Genomic DNA, 19593 nt, shown 5'->3' with positions numbered 1-19593 from the left:
GCATCAACATAATCACCATGTCTTACTTTGCTATGTTGTAGGTGCAACATATGTGGGAGTGTCCCTACAAGGTCTTAAAAGCTCAAAAACAAACAGTTAATTGCAGCCATCGCGAAAACACTGTATATTGGAAATCCCTTCTAAAGCAGCTCAAATGGGGCCTAGCGGAACACAATGGTTTCTGTTTACGCTTTCATGCCACCTCATTTGTCGAAATAGTTTTACAAATATACTTCACGCATTCAATAGAGCAATGTCTGTTGTCCAAATGCCTCTTCTTCATCATCATTGCAATGCTGTCACTTTGAGCAAAAATATATCAAAACCTACTGTAAAAGTTTATTCAACTTTTTAACCTTAGCTTGAAGGAGTGTATATCATCTTCTGATAAACGTGAGCAGCCTGCTGGGCATCTGTTATAGTAAAAAAATGGTTCGCGCTATATGGCAGAATGCAGGGGTCACATGATCAGATAACGAATAGGCGATCAGATCAGGCTGAAATGAAACTGTAAACTGCATCTATATGTGATAGGGCTTTCCGGTAGAACCCGAAGTGTTTTTCATAAACTAGTGCTACAAGATGTTTTATATTGAGCCTTTTATTAGCCTAAAATTTCATGTGATAACCTCTCATGTCAAAACAACAACTACATTGTGTGATAACATCATCGAAATCAAGAGATTCCAAACTACGACATTTTTGTGATGTCTGTGATTAAATGTTCGTTATTGAGCTTTTAGGAGGTTGTAATCACATTTTCATGTATTATGAACTTACAACACAGCAGGGTAAGACATGGTTATTCTTGTGATACCAAATAGCTGCAATGTGAATTCTGTTGAATGTTAACATTTAAGATGGCACTAACATGACAACGCTAACATGACGTGAAAATTCACGCCTCACTGATATCCTTACACTCTCCATTCAGTGAAATAATTAATGCTACCTAACGATCTTATATAATCTCCAGTCTGCACACGCGATGTATAGAAACGGAAAGCCTATAAATGTTGTAGTTGTTTGCTCCTACCCAATAGCTATAGAACATCGGAATACATACTGGCGTAACTATCGAAACTACTAGTTACGTATTTGTCACTCTTCCTTTCCCTTATGAAGCATTGTTGAAATAAATGGTCGCAATTTGCTAGTGCGGATTGGAATGCGCCCACAAAGGGATACGCCTACCGGTGACTTCCTCGTTCAAGTGCAGTTACGTTTTCGTTGCAATTATCTCGAGTTAAAGGTTGTATCAGTGAGTATTACATTTGATTACGTTGTTATGTCACATAAGTTAAATATAATTAGTCAATCTAGGTCGTTGCCACAATAGATCATAGTTTCTCAGCTTATCTCCTTACATCTTCACGTGATGTTGGTCTATTTTGACAGATGGCCGAAAATTTGTAAAGTGCGTGTATCGATTTTGCTCACAGACCATGCGGATAGCATTGCCAGTTGCCAAGAATGCATTGTAATATTGAAAGAACTGAATGTTTTGTTGCAGCCTTGTTGATGTGTTAAAATAAATGCACCGCTAGCTAATTCACGTTAAGGAACAAAGTTTGGCTTTACTGACAAACCACTGACGCTGCCTAGGCGTATATTAGCGCAGTACATAAGAGAGCGTGAACAATAAATTTGGAGTTGTTCATCAACATCGTTCTAAAGACATGAGTGCAACTTTTTTTATAGAACATTCTAGATGACACAAGTTTTTTCAGAAGTTCTGTACTTTTTGAGCAAGTTGTGTCTTCATGTCATGCCATTGCATAAAACTGAGGTCAATAAATGTCAATCACTCTTTTGGTGAATCAATCACCAACATCCTAACTATAAACTGACTAGTCGAGACTGGCTCAGTTTGTACTACTAGTAGCAATCCTATTTTTACTGTGAATCTTTATGACTTTGTGCATTTTCTGAGGTTTTAATATAAATTTTTAATGTATTACAAGTAACAAACATCACAAATTTGTCTCGCATTTAGATGTTACCCAGTCTACGACATTCTTATTGGTAATTTATACATCTTTGTTTCACCTTGGGAGTTGCCTTCTATTGTCACAGATGCAAGCTTTCCTCACTAGTCTTCAAAACTGTATTTTTAATAATAAAACATCTGATTTTATTGATAAAAATGAAATGTTTTTATTGTTATTGTAAATAAAAATAATATTAAAATACTATTATTTAATCATTAGAAAACTGGTATGAACTGTTTCAATTCTGGCATTTTTCATTAGAACTATTGATAGTTTTCCATCGCAATAAACAAGAGCTTTCTAATAAATTTAGACTATAGCATTGATGTGTGCCAGTTTTCTGCCTAGATACAATGCTCTCATTTGTGTGCATTGCAGTTTTATAATACAACGCTGAAGATATAATTTTAAGGAGTAGAAGTTATAAATATTCGAACTCTTAAATTATCTTGTATTCTTGGTATTTCATTGTAGCAATGGCTTCTGCATCAGAGGACATCGAATGCGAGTTTTGTGGTCTAAAAAATGATAAAATAGTTGATCCGAAGAAGTTCCCATGAGGGCACATAAACTGCATGCCTTGCCTCACGTCACACTACAAAGAGAACGACATTTTCTGGTGTGGTCTGCAAAGTTGCGGGTAAGTAATATTCAACAATGCTGTCATGTTAACATTAAAAATATTTAACACGTGAGAGAGTTAACACTTCAAATAGTGATTGTTGTTGAAGTTCTGCCTCTGATCATCGTACTCTTCAAGGACATTGATTGGTAGAACAGGTTGTCTGCTACTTTGTGTGCTTTTGGTAAATTAGCATTTACTTGCTTTCAACAGGCCCAAATGACTGACAATAGAGACAAACGAGATGTGTTGAAAATTGATAAAGGAAAGCTGAAGATAGCTATTATGCTCTCCGTTTATACAAATTTTTATCAAACAATTGAGAAAGGATTTATGCAAATTTGATTTGTCAAAATGAGTTTTTTCAATAATTTTTTTGGGCATACCACAATTTCCATTGTAACTTTAATCTGAAATCAGCTTTTTTAGAAATTTTCTTTTTATTTTGTTTTGCAGCAGTTTTAGATATGCCAACTTTTAGTCAATCTCAAAATTATGTACACACAAGTTATGAGATGACTAAAATGTCTACATGCCTACAAGTCAACATGGAGCTTGAGTACCTGACATTCAGAGTATCAGGCTGACACTCTAACCAACTGAGCTAGTCAACTGCCTACCCAATCCTTAAATAATAGTACCAATCAAGGAATAAACATTGCTTTGTTACAGTAATAGCCAACAGATGGACGAAAGATGGTTAATAATATTATAGATAATTCAGAGTATTTCATTAGCAAATTGATCTGATTTGAAAATAAATAAGCTGCCCATTATAGTTTTATTATGATAGCTATATACTATTTTTGGAATGTTCTGTTTTATGCCATCTCTGATTTTTAGCAAAGTGTATAAAATATCACCTGAAATGCTACCAGATTTTGATGATGCGCAATTCTGTGACACTTGTGTCAAGAAGGGTCAAAACAAGCGTCAGGCTGTGTCATATTGCACAGATTGCTCCAGAAAATTTTGCATGAAGCACCTTGAGGTATGTAACATATGCACATGTAGTATATTAGGTTATTTGCCATTACCATTCGTACTTTCAGATTTCAGCTGGTCACACGAAGGTCATTTTACAGAGCAGCATCCTTCCTGTTGTTAGCTCTGTTATTCTTTAGATATAAATAGAATGGTCCAGTTGTTTACTTGTATTAACAGGCTGTAATGTCTCTCTCTGTAAATATTTACTCTAGCCACCAGCTCATATGCAGCATTAGATTATTAGGGGGTGACCCGCTATACGCTTATTATTTAGTAGGAGAAAATTTGCACATAGGCTATGCAGTTTCAACTAAGTCATATAGTTGATCACTAGAGGTTTACTACGAAAGAGCCTTTTCTATGTGGTTATTTTATAAATCAAAGTTACTCCTAATGGTTATCCTGATAGTGGAGCGGGAGATTCACTAGTTAGCGCTTGTTCTGCTATTCCATTTAAACATGATTATAATAGGCAGTTGGTATACTAGTATACCAACTGAGTAATGTGTTATATGAGTTATATGAGTAATGTTATACTAGAGATGATAACATTATGTTTGTAATTTGTGTAACTTCAGCTGCAACACAAATTATGCACGATAGTCTTTTGTATGTTTGTGTTTTTTGTATTTATATTTTTCTGTATTTTCTTCCCGTTATTCATTGATACAAAAGTGGATATTATACATGTAGCTATCAAAGCTATGAATAGTGAATATGCTTTATTATAGTTTACAAATAGATATCTCATTGTCTTATCTGAGTCGCAACTGTTTCTTTACTTTGCCCAGAGAATCCAAAATTATCCTTAAATATCTTCAAATGTTAATTTATAATAATGAAAGCCTGTCACCAATATTTTGAATCTTTTTATTTGCCTGACAAATTACAATGATAGGAATTCTATGGCAACCACATATTTTTTTATTCTAGCAACTCGATTGGTTAATTGATGACCATCGCACCAGTGTCTATAGCCTGGTATCTTGTCATAACATGTTTGGCTTTATTTTAGCAACATGATGATGTACTTGATGACCATCATACAATTCCTATGGCTCAGTATTTATCAAAGGAATGCCCCCATCTGCCAGATATCTGTACAAAACACGAGAATCAGCCGCTAGTGGTGGGATGCAAGGTCTGCCATACCATCAGCTGTATGAAATGTGTAGCAGATTCAACCAGATGTGATAATGGTAAGCTTATTGAGTTAACACTGTAACCCATCAGTGAACTCATCAACATCGGGGGATCTTGCTGCTGCTGTTATTAGTGAACACTAGTATTATTCTGGCGTAATCAGCACATTGACTGACAAATTTGAATTTCGAGAGAAATTTTCATTAATAACATATGGCTGAAGATATTTTGTATGTAAAAAGCAAAAAATCATTGTGTTCTACATCGTTGGGCAAAAAAGTCAAAGACCAGTGTCATTGTAAACCCAGGGCGCTCTGTAGTAGGCAAATTGGTCTGAGGCTTTGCTGTAGCTGATGCTAGTGGAGAACACCATTCTATTAGCATATGTGAAGAATGCTTCATATTTACATTTGATGCCTTGTCAAGATTGTCAGGCTGATAATCAGTTAGTGTATTTTATGAAGAAACACAAATTGCTTGAAATAAAAATAAGTTAACTTGTAACTAAACCTCGGCTGTTTTAAAATATAACTGAAATATTCTGACAAACACTTTCGTGACTAATAAAACTATTAGAAACAGTTGTTAAAATATTCACTTTATATTGCAAGTTTTTTGATGAAAATTGACTACAATGGAGGTCAAAGACAGATATCCCACACTCGCCTGACAACTTAGTAGAATTTTACCGTTACTCCTATTTGTTCTTCAGTCTGTTCCATTTCTTCTCCTCATTTAAGAAGTTTAATGTACCCACTTTTTGCAGTTATAACACTGCCAGGGAAGCTCATTTGATTCAGGAGCTTTATCGGTCTTATAACATTTATTACATGGAAAAGTGGTTAGGTGTGTTGAACCTCCCTGAACTGTTTCAAGTGTCTGGATTAGCACAGGAAAACATTATATTTATACATCTTTTAGCTGAACTTATTTCAACACATATACCCAACTAACAATTTTACGTTCCCAGAACGTTCCAGGGAGGTTCCGAAAAGTCCCAGAAACGTTACATCGTAACGTTGTCACAAGATTATTTGTAGACACATTTTCAACGTTCCAGCAACGTTGTGGGAAAAACATTGCTGGAACGTAACTCTCAAAACATTCCATCAATGTTGTGGGAATTACTTTGCTGGAACGTATTTCCCATAATGTCCCTACAACGTTGTGGGAAATACGTTGCTGGGACGTACTTCCCACAACGTCCCAGCAACGTTGTGGGAATTACGTTGCTGGAATGTTAGCAAATGATCCTGCATAACATTCCCACAATATTGGGAGAACATTGCGTAATATTCCACGACAATTTCTTACATAATATTGTCTCATATTAGCTAACATCCCAGGAAGGTTACGCATAGAACATTGGTGGGACATTGATGCGTAGGGATTTCCATCTTTATTATACAATATTCCTAGCTGCTGAGCATGGCTTTCAATGCCGCGGTAATCTCGTTGAGCTAAAACGAAATATAATTATAAGGCATGCAAGTTAATGGGCTATGGCTTCGCTCTACTAACGAAATGATTCACATACGCGTCGGCTTGTCAGACGATACGTAGCGTTAATTCAATCGGTAGATAGACTATCAACAACCATCAGACACAACATGTATATGTGGCGACTTGGTCAGTTGCGATCAGTTCACACCGTTGCGTTTTACTTTGACCGGTTTAGCGGATAAACAGAGCTAATGGACCCTAGTCATTTTTGCGATATGTCTAATGAAGTGCGAAAATAGAAATTTGTAGTGACTTTTTATTTCATTTACATAAATCATTCAAATTTATCATTATTTTCTTTTCATTATTTTGTTTGTTTTTATATCTGTAATGAAAAATCTATAACATTTTTAATTTGTTTCATTTTAAATAATTTTTTGTTATGAAAGGGGGACAACTTCCAAAAAATGAATCATGCATTTTTGTACCATCCTAGCTAGAACGTTAGAACGAGGAAAAGGTTTGCTAACGTTATTATAACGTTGTTACAAAACTTTGTTATCGAATGTCCCAGCAATGTTACAGGATTGCTACTTTGAAATGTCTGGGTATAAGCATTCACATAATATTGTCTTCTAATATATTCGGAACAGTATGGCATTTCACCATTATGGAACATTCAGCAGATGATCTGGTGCAAAATTCCTGCGACATGGGGAGAATGTTACAGAACATTCCACAAGCATGCCTTTCATGATGTTGCCTCAAAGATATTAGCTAACATTCCAGGAACGTTTCCGTGCAGAACATTAGTGGGGTGTAACTGTGTAGACAATTTCTAAAATTTTGATGTTTCACAGAATGTTCCTCTAATGAATTGCGTACTATGTTACTATAATGTACCGAGCATAACCGTCGACAATATTCTTTCCTTAAGCTATACAACATTCCACCAACATTACGTCTCCGAAGCAACCTAATTTTTCTATAATGTGCCATGCTTAACCTTCACACAACATCTCTTTTCAAGGCTGACGGACATTCAACAAATATTGCACCTTAGATATATACGAAGACTTTTACTAGATTATTCTTAAAATAATCTTTGTGAGCATCTCAATAGTTAGGGCATGGTTCCGAAGCTGTATATTTTGGTACAAACAGTTGCATGATATAATAACAAAAAATAATATGAAACACAATAAAAATATAGCTATAAAATGACTAAACTCTATATATATTGTCATCATCAAAACATGGCAGAAAAATACCACAACCTTTACACCAGAATAAATTATATATCAATGATACACAGAGACAAACAAGCAAAGCTATGATCATATTTGTGAATAACGCTACAGTCCATCAAATGCTTTACCACATTAGACTAAAGTTTTTCCAGCTCGTCCGTCCTTGGATTGTGGTGGCGAAGGCTGTTCTTTCATCCAACAATTCAGATTACAGTACAATCCTTTAAGCCCTGAAATGTGAAGAAGCATTTATATTAGCAGATGAGAACTGCTAAAAAGTACAGAATACAAACAAAGCAAATATGAGTATAAACTAAATATGGCAACAACCTGTTAACAAAGTAATTATGAACATCGAGGTTGATCTGCCACATCACAGTGTCACTTGCTAGATACATGAAATAGTACCAGCAATACTTTTCTTTTCACTATTTGTGGGCACTCTATAATAAGGTAATATTGTCCACTCATTCAAGTTTTTGGAATCGCGATTCCTCATAATAGGCACATGTGGATACAAGAGTGCACAACCACCATATTTTCAAAATCATCCTAATCAGCTTTTTATTTAATGGCTTCATAACTGAGCTTCCTATAAGGCTGCAACTTCATATTGGCATATTATGAAAAATGCACAAGCATATCATATTTAGGGTTGCGCTAATAGTAAGTTTCTTCAGAAGCAACTAATGTCCTAGTCGCATTGTTCTTATGCTGAATTATCATTTTAATAATTTGAAATTTAAAAAAGAGTTGCTGTAGAATAGCAATGCGGTAAATTAATTAGTAAATCTCATGTAGCAAAAAACACGAACTTGGACATATCCATTAAAAAATAATAACAAACTGTAAGCTAACAACTCCGCATTAGTCGAGTTATTTACTTGGAGGTTAACCTTTCTGATGAGACGCTATATGTGCAAACAGCTATATACGCAGGTAAATGAGAAGCACTGCTAATGCTATTGCAGATTGTTCCAAAGCTTTAAGAAACGCCGTGCAGATATTTAATGAAAAATTAAACGATAAGATTTTGTAAGTTTTAGTTGATCTAGAAGTATGCGAGCAGCCTGCCTTTTCAATTTCCTTTATAAGCTTGTTTGAATTAGCGCGTACACTCTTTTAAAAATACATAGTCAATCGGCTATTGTTGCCTCTTACATATTGTCAAATTCTTCAATCATACCTATCTTATATCACAATCAAATAGCTGAAAATCATGTCATAAAAAGAGAAAAAGAAATTACATCGCACTACTAGCTCTAAGTTGACATTTTGGTAAAAGGCAGCACGATTTATCACAAGTTATACATAATCTAACACAATGCAAACTTTCAAGAGTTGCTTTTTTAATTATGTACATGTGCACACAACTCTTAGATTTCCATATTTTCTCTGCTTAAAATTCTGATGTGCTAGGTAGTTAGTGTTAAAATGTGCTTCCAATCTGCCAAAAAAATCTACGTTTTGTACTACAGCATTTCTAAATTTGAAACTAATTTTTCCAACTTTCAATAACAAAAATCACAGTTAAAGGGAGAGTAACTATAGATCTATCGTAAATTCAAGAGTACAAGTCGAGATCTGAAGTTTGGTTCGAAAATCCTGGTTTTGACATGTACATACCGTGACCTCTTCCATGGCCCAAATCTTTTATTCGCTAATAGTTCAATCGGGATCAGAGGCGGGCAATGCGTAGCTGAAGAAATGGCATTCAAAACACCATCAGTAAGGACGCCTTTTTTGGCGCCGTCGGGAATACTACAATTAACAAAAGCCTGAGAGTAGCATGTTATAGTGAAGATCACAGAGAACAAAAAACAAGCACTTAACCAACGTACTGGTTCACCTCAATACAAGAACAAAACCGCTACCTCGGATAATAGGTATTCAACAGAGTAGCAATGCCGCAAGACAGATTTCTGTCAGAAATCGTGATTCATGTACAAGAAAAAGGTGTGAATGCCCAATAGTGGATGTGTCAAATGGATTACTGAGGTGTGGCCTTGTAGGCAGATACTACAAAAACCAACATCAAATTCAAAACATATCACGTAATTCCAGAAGAGAATCCTAGTGATGACATTTCGAATGGTGAATAATGGGGACCTGGTGTTCCAATCAGCTCACATTGAGTAGGATTACTGGTATTTCACTATTTTATAAATAAATTCCTATATGTGATATCATGTAATTTTGATTTGCAACGGTTTTTTGAAGTTGAATTTTACTAGAAATCGTGCCATGAATTACGTTACCGTCATATTTTTGTGCAGACACCGCAGCAATACTATTTAAATCCATGAAAGAAACGAAGTCACTGTTGGGATTCAAACACAAATGCTCTATGGTAACATCTTCCAGCGCAGCGAGCTGGAAGCTTGTAGGTGTAGCATAAATACACACTGGTCAGTGCGCGAGGCGACATTGCAGTAGAAGGACTGGTCTTATGTACTGAATACTATATGGTATGTTTATCGAATTTGATTAGGTTGTCAGGACGTTAAGGGCTTAGCGCACAAATAAACAAACTTTCCATGTAGCTGAATTAAAGCATATTGATAACATATTAGTAAGCCTACAACATGTATAATAAAAACACAGACATGGAAAATTTGCAATGGTGATGGAAAAATGCAAGAAATATGTCTAGATCTCACCTGTCCCACATTTATTGATACCGATTCAATTGGTTATGGAGAATTTACTGTTGAGCCGAACCGGTGTATGGTTGGCAAATTGACCATAGTAGTGGTGATTGACTAGATAGCGATTAGACGATTAGTTGCAAGGATAATGGCCAGATCTTGTGAGATTCATTCTAAAAAATCGCAAACAAACCACATTAGAGATCTTGCAAACAACAAATCGATAAACTATCTATATGGTAAGAATCTAATGATTATGGACTTGGACTGAGATTGAACCGATAACCTTGTAGTTGCAAACCCTAAATCTGGCCACTAAAAACTGCTGGTTGGTCACTACTAATATTGCTCAACATTTTCCAACTGAATAACAAGTTTAGTAGCTCAGTGACTAACAAACATGTCTTTACTCATTTGATATATGCGTATAGATCTTCATCTTTATGAAATTTTGGAGACAAAAATAATGGCAAAGAAAGAATTCTTCAAATTAAGTTTAGGAAATGGCGTTCAAACTTGTATCAGAGTTTGTCACATCAGAGTTGTCTTCTCTATTTTATGGCAGTCAAAAACTATTAATGATTCACCATTACTCCGTTTGTACCCAACACACAGTCACTCGCAATGAGATTTATTATCAACAATGCCTCTGAAGTAGGTAATGAAATCAAAAGATACATGCTACTACTCAGTAACATGCTTTACCCATTTTTCTACGCATATATGGCTTCAAAGCCATTTCAATTATATTAGCAAAAGCTCGCTCAACCAGCAAAAGTGTTTTTATCAGTTATTAAGACATTCGATAACATCGCTGTGATACGTGAAAAAAATCATATTAAAAGTTGTACTTCTCTTAACGCACAGAGGTACAGTTAAAGAACGAAAGCAATATGTAACCCTTTTAGTGCCATAGGCCTACTCTTTTTAATGAATTCCTGTTTACAGAAGCGTGACATTTTAAAGACAAATTATATCCATTCTATGACTCGCAAATGCTTTTCAAGCTGTTTTCCAACGTCAAACACATCCAAGAACGATAATCCACTGCAGTTTACCACCATGGAGTGCAATTATTTAGAAACACAGTATTTAACACTCGGTTTTATTTACGGAGAAAAACTTGAATTTGTACCAATGCAAAAAGCTTTACTAACCAGCAATAACGATCGCAAAGAGCGTCAATATCATTTATTACTATATTGTGAATTTTATTGCAAGTATTGCAGATGAGTTAAGCATCGTTAAATCATTAATTAAACTACAACAACCGGGAAAATAAATCAGTATGGCTGATATTTCCTCCTCCTAGTTTTGCCTTGTCCGATATTTTCAGGCATAATACGATGTAAATGCATACCTTCGAAATCTTTCGAAGGAGTACGATGCGGATTTTTAGCTTTCCCACGCATCGAACTTCATAAATTCCAAAAAGTTTCAACTAAATTCTACGTATATGCCCACAAACTATCTCGGTTGATATTTTGGATCATTATACAGTAATACAAAAACGCGTTTTATCTCTTTGTAAAGATTTAATAGACGTAAACTGAAAAAACGTCGTAAAACCACGGTTATGAAAGACCAAGCGAGTCATACTTAACGCCGAATACCTGTTGGAGATTCAGACAAGTTGGTGATTTTTTCTGAAACTACCGATGTGGTTACCGCTGCCTATACTCATGATTTTGTGTTAAAACTGCTAAAAGAGTTCTGAATAAATATCGCCGAGTGATTTATTCACTACTAATGGACGTGATTTGACGCTATTTGGTAAGAAACCTCAAATTGTTGATCAGTTATAAAACTGCCTTACACAAAGCCACTGCACACTCGCAGACCTGCAAAAATGGTGCCCGAAGGGTTGAAATCAACTTGATATCGAATAATGAATACCATATTTGCCTTGTGGTGACCGATTTAACTCATGCACTACTATAAGCCCCTCTGTGGGGCTTACAGACAATTTAAATCAGACGGAAGCCCCTCACTGGAGCTTTTTTATATTATGTGGTTTGGTTCTCTTTTTGTAGCTACAAGTGAATGGATTCAAATTTTCTTGGTTCAAATGCTTAGTATGGAGACTATTGTAGTGTGTGCTCATGTGAAACTGACAGTAAAGGATTCTTATAAGTATTATATATATATAGCATTTGTATTCATTTCATGTGAAACGTTAATTGCGGATGATTCCCAACATCTATAAGCACAAAAGCTCTGAAACGCGCTCGTAGAGAGCATACGAATTTCATCGCATCTGACGAAGACTTGCCTTGTTTGACCTGACCCATTTTGTGAGCAGCTGTTTGAATGGCTTTTGTTGATACAAATTAATTATGTTCAACCTAAAATGAATTACATAGTAAATAAGTTGAAGACTCTTATGAGAAAGAGATTTTGAGGTGATTTTTTTGTGAGCAGTACATCATGTTTATGTTACACAACTATTTACTGTACTGACTGAAAAGAAAAACGAAGTTGCAAGTTGTCAGTCAAGACTCATTAATCATTTTTTATTTACAGCATGAAACTTTGTTGAGTCCAAAAATAATCCATCAGACAACAAGCAAAGCAACCTTTTCACTTCTAACATTCCTTGCAAAAAAACATAATTTTCAGTGATTTGTCTGCTAATATGTTACACAATTCTAAGAAAATTTACCTTTGCCAAAATTATTTAAGCATTGCCAAGGAGAAGTAACTTAATGCGGATCCATGGTCTATTCTAGCAGATACATGTAGACTAATTGTTATGACATGACCATGTAGTAACTGTAATTTTTAATTTCTGTAATTTATCTAATTGTGATTTTTACAATTTGATATAAATGAGATAATCTCTCTTCGAGTTAAATTCAACAACAAGATTGCATAAAGGTTTGGAAATTTTTTTGAAGGTGCATCCCCCTTTTTCTTATTTTGTAAAGAGCAAATCTGACAATACAACAATCATTTCAACGGGTATGTGAACTGACTGTTTGATATAGCCGTGTAATTGCCTTCAAGCTGTATAAATCATCTATGTGAGAATTTTCTGCAAGTTGACAGGCTCGGTTACGATGGTTGTTTTTTGTGTCATTACTGACCAATGCCCCAGATGGGCGCAAACTATTTTGTAATTGCAAAAGGAAGATTTGTTTAGTAAATTGACAATGTCATATAAGCAAGCTAATAACAATAACTGAACACTTCATTGTTTTGTTAATTATTTGTAATATCTACTGTGACAAGCAACGACAAAAACTGAGCCAAAGGTTTCAAAAGAACAGTGAATATCACACTGTATTATTTAACACTGTTTACGAAAACCTACAATAGATGTTCTCGTCATTTCATGAACAAAAAATAAGATTGTTATATATGACCTATTGTTAAAGGTTGACTTGCAACAAAATTCACATTACAGTTATTCGATATCAAAAGATTCACCATGTCTTATTCTGTTGTGTTGTAGGTGCAAATTATATGGGAATGTGATTAAAAGCTTTTAAAGCTAAAAAAACCAACAGTTAATCGCAGCCACATGAGACCACCGTAGTTTGAATTCTCTTTCCAAAGCGGCTCAAATGGGACGTAGTTGTTACAGGATGGTTTCTGTTTACACTTTCATGCAACCTCATTCGTCGAAATATTTTCACAAATATATTTCACACATTCAATAAAACTAGGTCTATTGTTCTTACGCGTCTATTTTATCGTCATTGTAATGCAGTCACTTTTAGCTCTGATATATTATAACTTACCGTAAAAAGTCGTTAAACTTTCTATCCTTAGTTCGAAGGCGTACATATCATTGTCTGATAATCATGACGAGCCTGTTGGTCACATGTGATATTCGAAAATTGCTGCAAAAATTATTTGCGAAGTATTGGGTCACATGATCAGATTACGACTTGACGATTAGATCTAGCCAAAACAAAATTGAAAGTAGCGAGCATCTATATTTGATATGGGGTCTTCGGTAAAACCCGAAGTGTTTGTCATAAACTAGTGCTACGATAAGTTTTATATGGAGCTTTTTATTGGCCTTTCAATTCACATGAGAACATCACGTAACAAGACAATAACCAAACTGTCAGAACTACGTCAGAGAAATAAACAGATTCCAATTTACGGCGGCTTTTCGTTTTTGAGCTTTCAAGAGCTTGTAATCACAATTTGTTGCAGCTTCAGTGGTAGTGTCTGCCTTTGAATTTTGAGCTAATATAATCGTGCATTGTGGTGCCATTTTGTGAAGCGACCAGCATTTGTAATCTTTAGTTACACACCCCATGAATACTTGTCATTGTGAAACAAAGGAACTCATCATGTTATTCAACTTCTATATTAGTATTTATGCATCCTGTCTTAAGAGTATTATACACCTCTTACATAACCACTCATCCCCTTTTATTTAACCATTTCTGATGTGATTAGGAAACAGCTTTCTGGACTCTTGCTAGCTAGCCTGGGCATGGCTCTCGTGGTGGATATGGAGAGAGAGCCTGGGACACATAGCGAAAAAAAGGTAAGATAACTTCTGCAAAACGAGCGACATATGTTACATATGACGCTCAGACTGATACTAATGGAAGCGTGTCGTTAGATTCGTATCTCACGATGTATTAGATGTGGCGCGTTTAAAAGCCTATTGTCACGGTAACGTGACTTGATCTAGTAAAAAGCGCTATTTTTTTTGATAGGCTGGGTGGTTACGAAATACCTCGTTTGATAATAAAACGATAGGAACCATAGGCCACTATTCTCTTGCGTTTTCACGTTAGCAGTTTCATTTCCTATACTGATAAAAATGAAGCGATTCAAAAGTTACTATCAAAGCTAGGCATAGTCACACTGAGACCAAAACAGTCTCAAGCTTTACAACATATTATCGCAGGTCTTGACCAATTTATATTTCTTCCTACTGGCTTCGGAAAGAGTATTTGCTTTCAGATGGCACCGTTTTGCAGTGGTAGATCCGAGTTGTTCATAATAACTGTCGCGAATAATAATACTCGTGAGTAAAATAAAACTGAGATTACTTTTTACTAGATAAACTTTTCTTTACTAGCAGCGTGCAATTCATTTTTGTTGTTCTATTGCTATTCGTTTGCTATGTTTGTATTGTTATTGTGAATTTTTTTTATTCAATTGATTCAATTTTTTATTATAACTAAATCAAAACATAATGAATTGAACATATGAAATAATATAACTGTCGTTATTGATTTATTATGCAACCAACATTTCATTCTTACTAACCAGCATTTGTTTGCTGCCAATTCAGATTAAAAATAATACATAATACTCGCGTAGATCATAAATAAGACCGTCACATGATACTCCTTCGGAAATAACGATTGTGATATTAGCGACTTCAGAAGTCGGCTTTTAGAGTTGTCTTCTCCGCGTGTTGCGATGTGTCCCAGGCTCTCTCTCCCAATCCCCACGAGAGCCATGCCCAGGCTACTTGCTAGCCTTACTGCCTAGGAAGCTTTGCAGCACCCAATCGTCTGTGATCTACGGATGTGACGATTGCCTGACTGATTAGGCAAACATATATAAGCCTGTGTAGATCAGAAACAATTCGAACTCCATATTTTACTCACGCTCTACGTATCACTCTGCTCTTGTATCACTCTGTATATTTTTAGACTTGCGCAATGAGCATCGGCCATTGACTTGATTAGCCTTCATATATTTTATGTTTTTGCAATTGAAAGTTTGAATTTTTAATAAATATATTCTGTTTTAAAGTTTTTTAACTAAAACAAACCAGTCTAATTCTTGACATTAAATCTACACCTAAAATACAGTCCTTTATAAATTCGCAAATCATAAACCAACTACTTGAACCACCAATCCAGCACTTATAGTTAATAATCCTTTAAACAGAGGGTCATTACAATTTCTATGTCATCAGTGAACTATTCAATTGACAAGTTCATTACTGAAGCAGCATGTTTGTGGTGGTTGTAGATAGTAGTTTGTGATTTTGCTGAAAATCTGAGTGTATTGATTTTAACTATATACATTGTATAATAACCGCAAGTACATCACTAACTTCCATACTATACTCCACACAAGTTGCTTGTAAAACTGTTTATCTCATAACTGAATATTGTAAGATGGCAGATCTCTTCATGAGTGTTTCTATTGTATTCTCAAAAATCTGGTTAATCATTGATTAGCTTGGTTTGCTGAGCATTAGTATATTTGTCAGACTTATTATTGTTGGCATAGGCCTGAAATCCTCAATTGCTTTATTTGTTTTCTCTATAAAACATGTTATAATGGAACTCTATACATAACAACCCAAAGGTAGACAAATGCGTTTTATTTTATAATTTTAAAAGTATAGCACTATGATTCTTCGTCTTAACTTATTAGTATGCTGGACTTGGTAGATGGCATCGAAATCTGCAAGCAAACACATTAACAATAAAATATTTTACAGAATAGGAGAATGTGTTCTAAAAATGGTAACTACCCTTGTTGCTAAGCTCGCCCCTATTTTTTGGATCAGCTTTAAAAGGCTTTTTTGCTAGAAAAACAGCAATACTGTTTCTAGTGCTTTTTGATTCAACTTAACTAGCCCATGTTAATTACATTTACTGTGACTAGCATGCTCACTTATCACCACTTGCGACTCTACTACATGCCATTCAGCCACCTAAATGCTGAGTATTATTTAATGTCATACGGCAACCAGCTTTATGGATGCAAAGCTTTTATGTGAATTTAATAATATTTTTAAAATTAATTGCTATTAAATCTAAGTGGTAGGTACAATGGCTGGTTTGGAAAATTTTGGCACAGTATTCCGATGTCACTCATGAAAAGATCCTGAGACCTACCGAAATTTATTAAAAATAGCATTCTTTGCAATTGTGTTATGCAATTAAAACTTGATTTTAATGACACAGATGGCTCCTGCCCCTACTTCTCTCATCTAAACCAAGAAAGAGTCATGTAGAAGGTGACGATGACTTCCATGATGATTTGGAATCAAGCGAACAGCTGGAAATCGAACTGTCAAGGTCTGGCTCGAACATAGTGGAGTGCATCGGTAGGTAAATATGACCAATATATCCAGGTTTTCTACAAAACAAAATATCTGGCACACATTGCAGCCTTGCTGCATATGCTAAACTGCATGGCTGCTCATATTGTGATGCATAATTTGGGTATATAAATGTCTTTTGGTATTAGCTACTTTCACTTATTGTTAGTGTATAAAGCAGATATACAGAAAGCAGAGTGTTTTGAAATAATACTGCAGCAGATCAGCGATATGTAGTTAAATTTATTTTATGGTTGATACATATGCTTTTTATAATAATATTAGCATATGATATTTGTTAGCAGGTTATGAGGTACAGAGCTTAAAACTCAACTGCAATGACTGCACCAGCTTTATAGCCTCCTGTCCAGGTTTACGCATCAGGGGATGATGCGATACTAATCAGTGTAAAAGATAGAGGTGGTCTGTTTACACCTCATCCTGTCATCACAAAGATATGTCTAGGCTCAGAACTGAGCATACGGCAGGGTGTCGACTTACAAGGAATCACTGCAGACATACACAAGCTGGTGGTCACTAAAACTCTTTCATCGGTTTTACAAAGCAATTTGCATCAGGGATTTCCATGCTCGTTCCACTGCACAGCGCAACGTTAGTTAAAATATCACCTCCAGATATTTCAGGATTATAATTCATCAGGAGGCTACAAAGGTAGCAGCTAACAAGGGAATCTCAGATCAAGGCTCAGCCGACTGGTCGTCTTTAGTCATGTGTAGCCTTTCACAGTATGTCTAGAAAAGTGTACCATTTGTCGTTTATTTTCTACGAGTTTGCTGATGCTGTTTGCATAACACCCAAGACCCAACATTTATATTCATGGCAGACTGCAATCAGCGTACGATGTACCAGTGTGTATGCATTTGAAATCAGTTTGTACACCTAGCTATCTGACATGTTAGCCCATAGCATATGGCAACATTGATAATTTTGCAATATCTTTTGGAATACATGTGCATCAATATACACTTTGACTCGCACTTTTTATATGAAATATTCAACTTTATGTTTATAAATTTGCAGGGTAGGAAATACATAGTGTATAAGCGTTGTATCTAAAATTTGAAACAAATATTTTGTGTGCTTTAGTAGTTATATCGAATCACATGTAGCAACAAAAATGTCTCTTGATTCTTTCAGTGTAAACAATGATGACTCACTTGCCTGACCAGCTGCAAGTGAACAAAGCATTGCCCTTCTGTCACAAAGCATGCGGCTATTTATGTAATGTAGGACATCACAGCTTTGCATTGCCCAGTCTCCTATAGCTAATAGGCTCGTAAATGTCACCTTCAAAAAAGGGTAGTGAGCTTCAGCCAGCGCATTGGCATTTAAAATACACCAAAGGTCAAGCTGAGAATTAAACATGAGTAGCAGTACGCAGACCAACACACACAGGCACACATACATATTGAGCTATCCCTGCTACTTCACTCTGTATGGGGTATAAGTGGTAACATCACTTATGAGTTCAATATAGTGTCAGGGTCAGTCATGTAGTAGGACACTCCCCTGGTCATGAATATAATCTCCAACATATCTATGGCAAAACAGTCTTCAGCCATTTTGCAGCTGTTTAACTATGTGAATACAATTGTGAGAACTTTGCAAATTTTATGCAATTCAAGTTGGTTTATTTTTATCCTACAAAGTTCTGATCAGACATCAGCTGTAATCAGCAATTTGGATTTAAATGCTCTCTGTTGTGTCCTTATGAGGCTTACAGCGTACCCGTGGTTTTATAGGACTATTTTGACTATTAGGACTAAAAATGGCTTGAGACAGCTGGAACAAACATTAACTGAACCAAAATGAATCGAACAATATTAGAGCATGAGCGTTTAATTCATCTAGCAAAAGGGCTACCCAAATATCGCAGCAGTAATATTAGGTGCTCAAACTTAGCCAGTTCAACCTTCTTAGGAGGGTTTTTGACATACACTATTTTCCCATGATGGGCAGTGCTTCGGAGTTGCGCCCTTTCCGAATCATGGAAACGGCGTCTTCGCACTGAAATCACTGCGCACTGATCAGTGCGAAGTCTGTGCAAATTTGCAACAAGGAAACAGCAACTGCGCAGTGGCTGCACATATCTCCCATGCCATGAAAACGGATTCTTCGAGGGCCATGAAATAGTACAAAAGCTATCCTGCTAATCTTGTTTTTTTCTAATCTGATTTTCTTTCACCTATATATAATTATGGTCTGCGCTCACAAGGATGAGGTGATTACTTTCCCAGACTTTGTTATCGATGCCAACACCTTTCGAGAAACAGGAGGCACGTCCTAAATAACGTTTAAATAATAATTATATTGCTTAAAAAATTCTTATTAAAAATATATTACTTTGTATAAATTGTGTTAAGTTTTGTAAAACATTGTGATTGTGTATTGTAAATAAAAGTATAATGATGACAGAAGCATAAAAAGACCTTTTCTGATGTTCGGT

The 19593-nt window shown here is 35.5% G+C and overlaps 2 long non-coding RNA genes across 2 annotated transcripts; one reads left to right on the top strand and one right to left on the bottom strand.

The window, feature by feature from the left end:
• Positions 1 to 7315: 7315 nt before the first annotated feature.
• LOC137398543 (uncharacterized) lies at positions 7316 to 11410 on the bottom strand. The gene is made up of 4 exons (XR_010978960.1): positions 11242 to 11410; positions 10097 to 10257; positions 9063 to 9197; positions 7316 to 7666 (listed from the first exon to the last, which is right to left on the bottom strand). It is a non-coding gene; the product is annotated as an uncharacterized lncRNA (long non-coding RNA).
• A 329-nt stretch (positions 11411 to 11739) lies between these two features.
• On the top strand, positions 11740 to 18191 carry LOC137398714 (uncharacterized). Its single transcript, XR_010979000.1, has 4 exons — positions 11740 to 11857; positions 14501 to 14591; positions 16990 to 17132; positions 17429 to 18191. It is a non-coding gene; the product is annotated as an uncharacterized lncRNA (long non-coding RNA).
• The last annotated feature ends 1402 nt before the right edge of the window (positions 18192 to 19593 follow it).

This window comes from Watersipora subatra, chromosome 6 (genome assembly GCF_963576615.1).
Source record: "Watersipora subatra chromosome 6, tzWatSuba1.1, whole genome shotgun sequence".
In the NCBI taxonomy this organism is placed as follows: domain Eukaryota; kingdom Metazoa; phylum Bryozoa; class Gymnolaemata; order Cheilostomatida; family Watersiporidae; genus Watersipora; species Watersipora subatra.
Note: the sequence above shows the minus strand (reverse complement) of the source record. Positions and strands in the feature narration are given on the sequence as shown.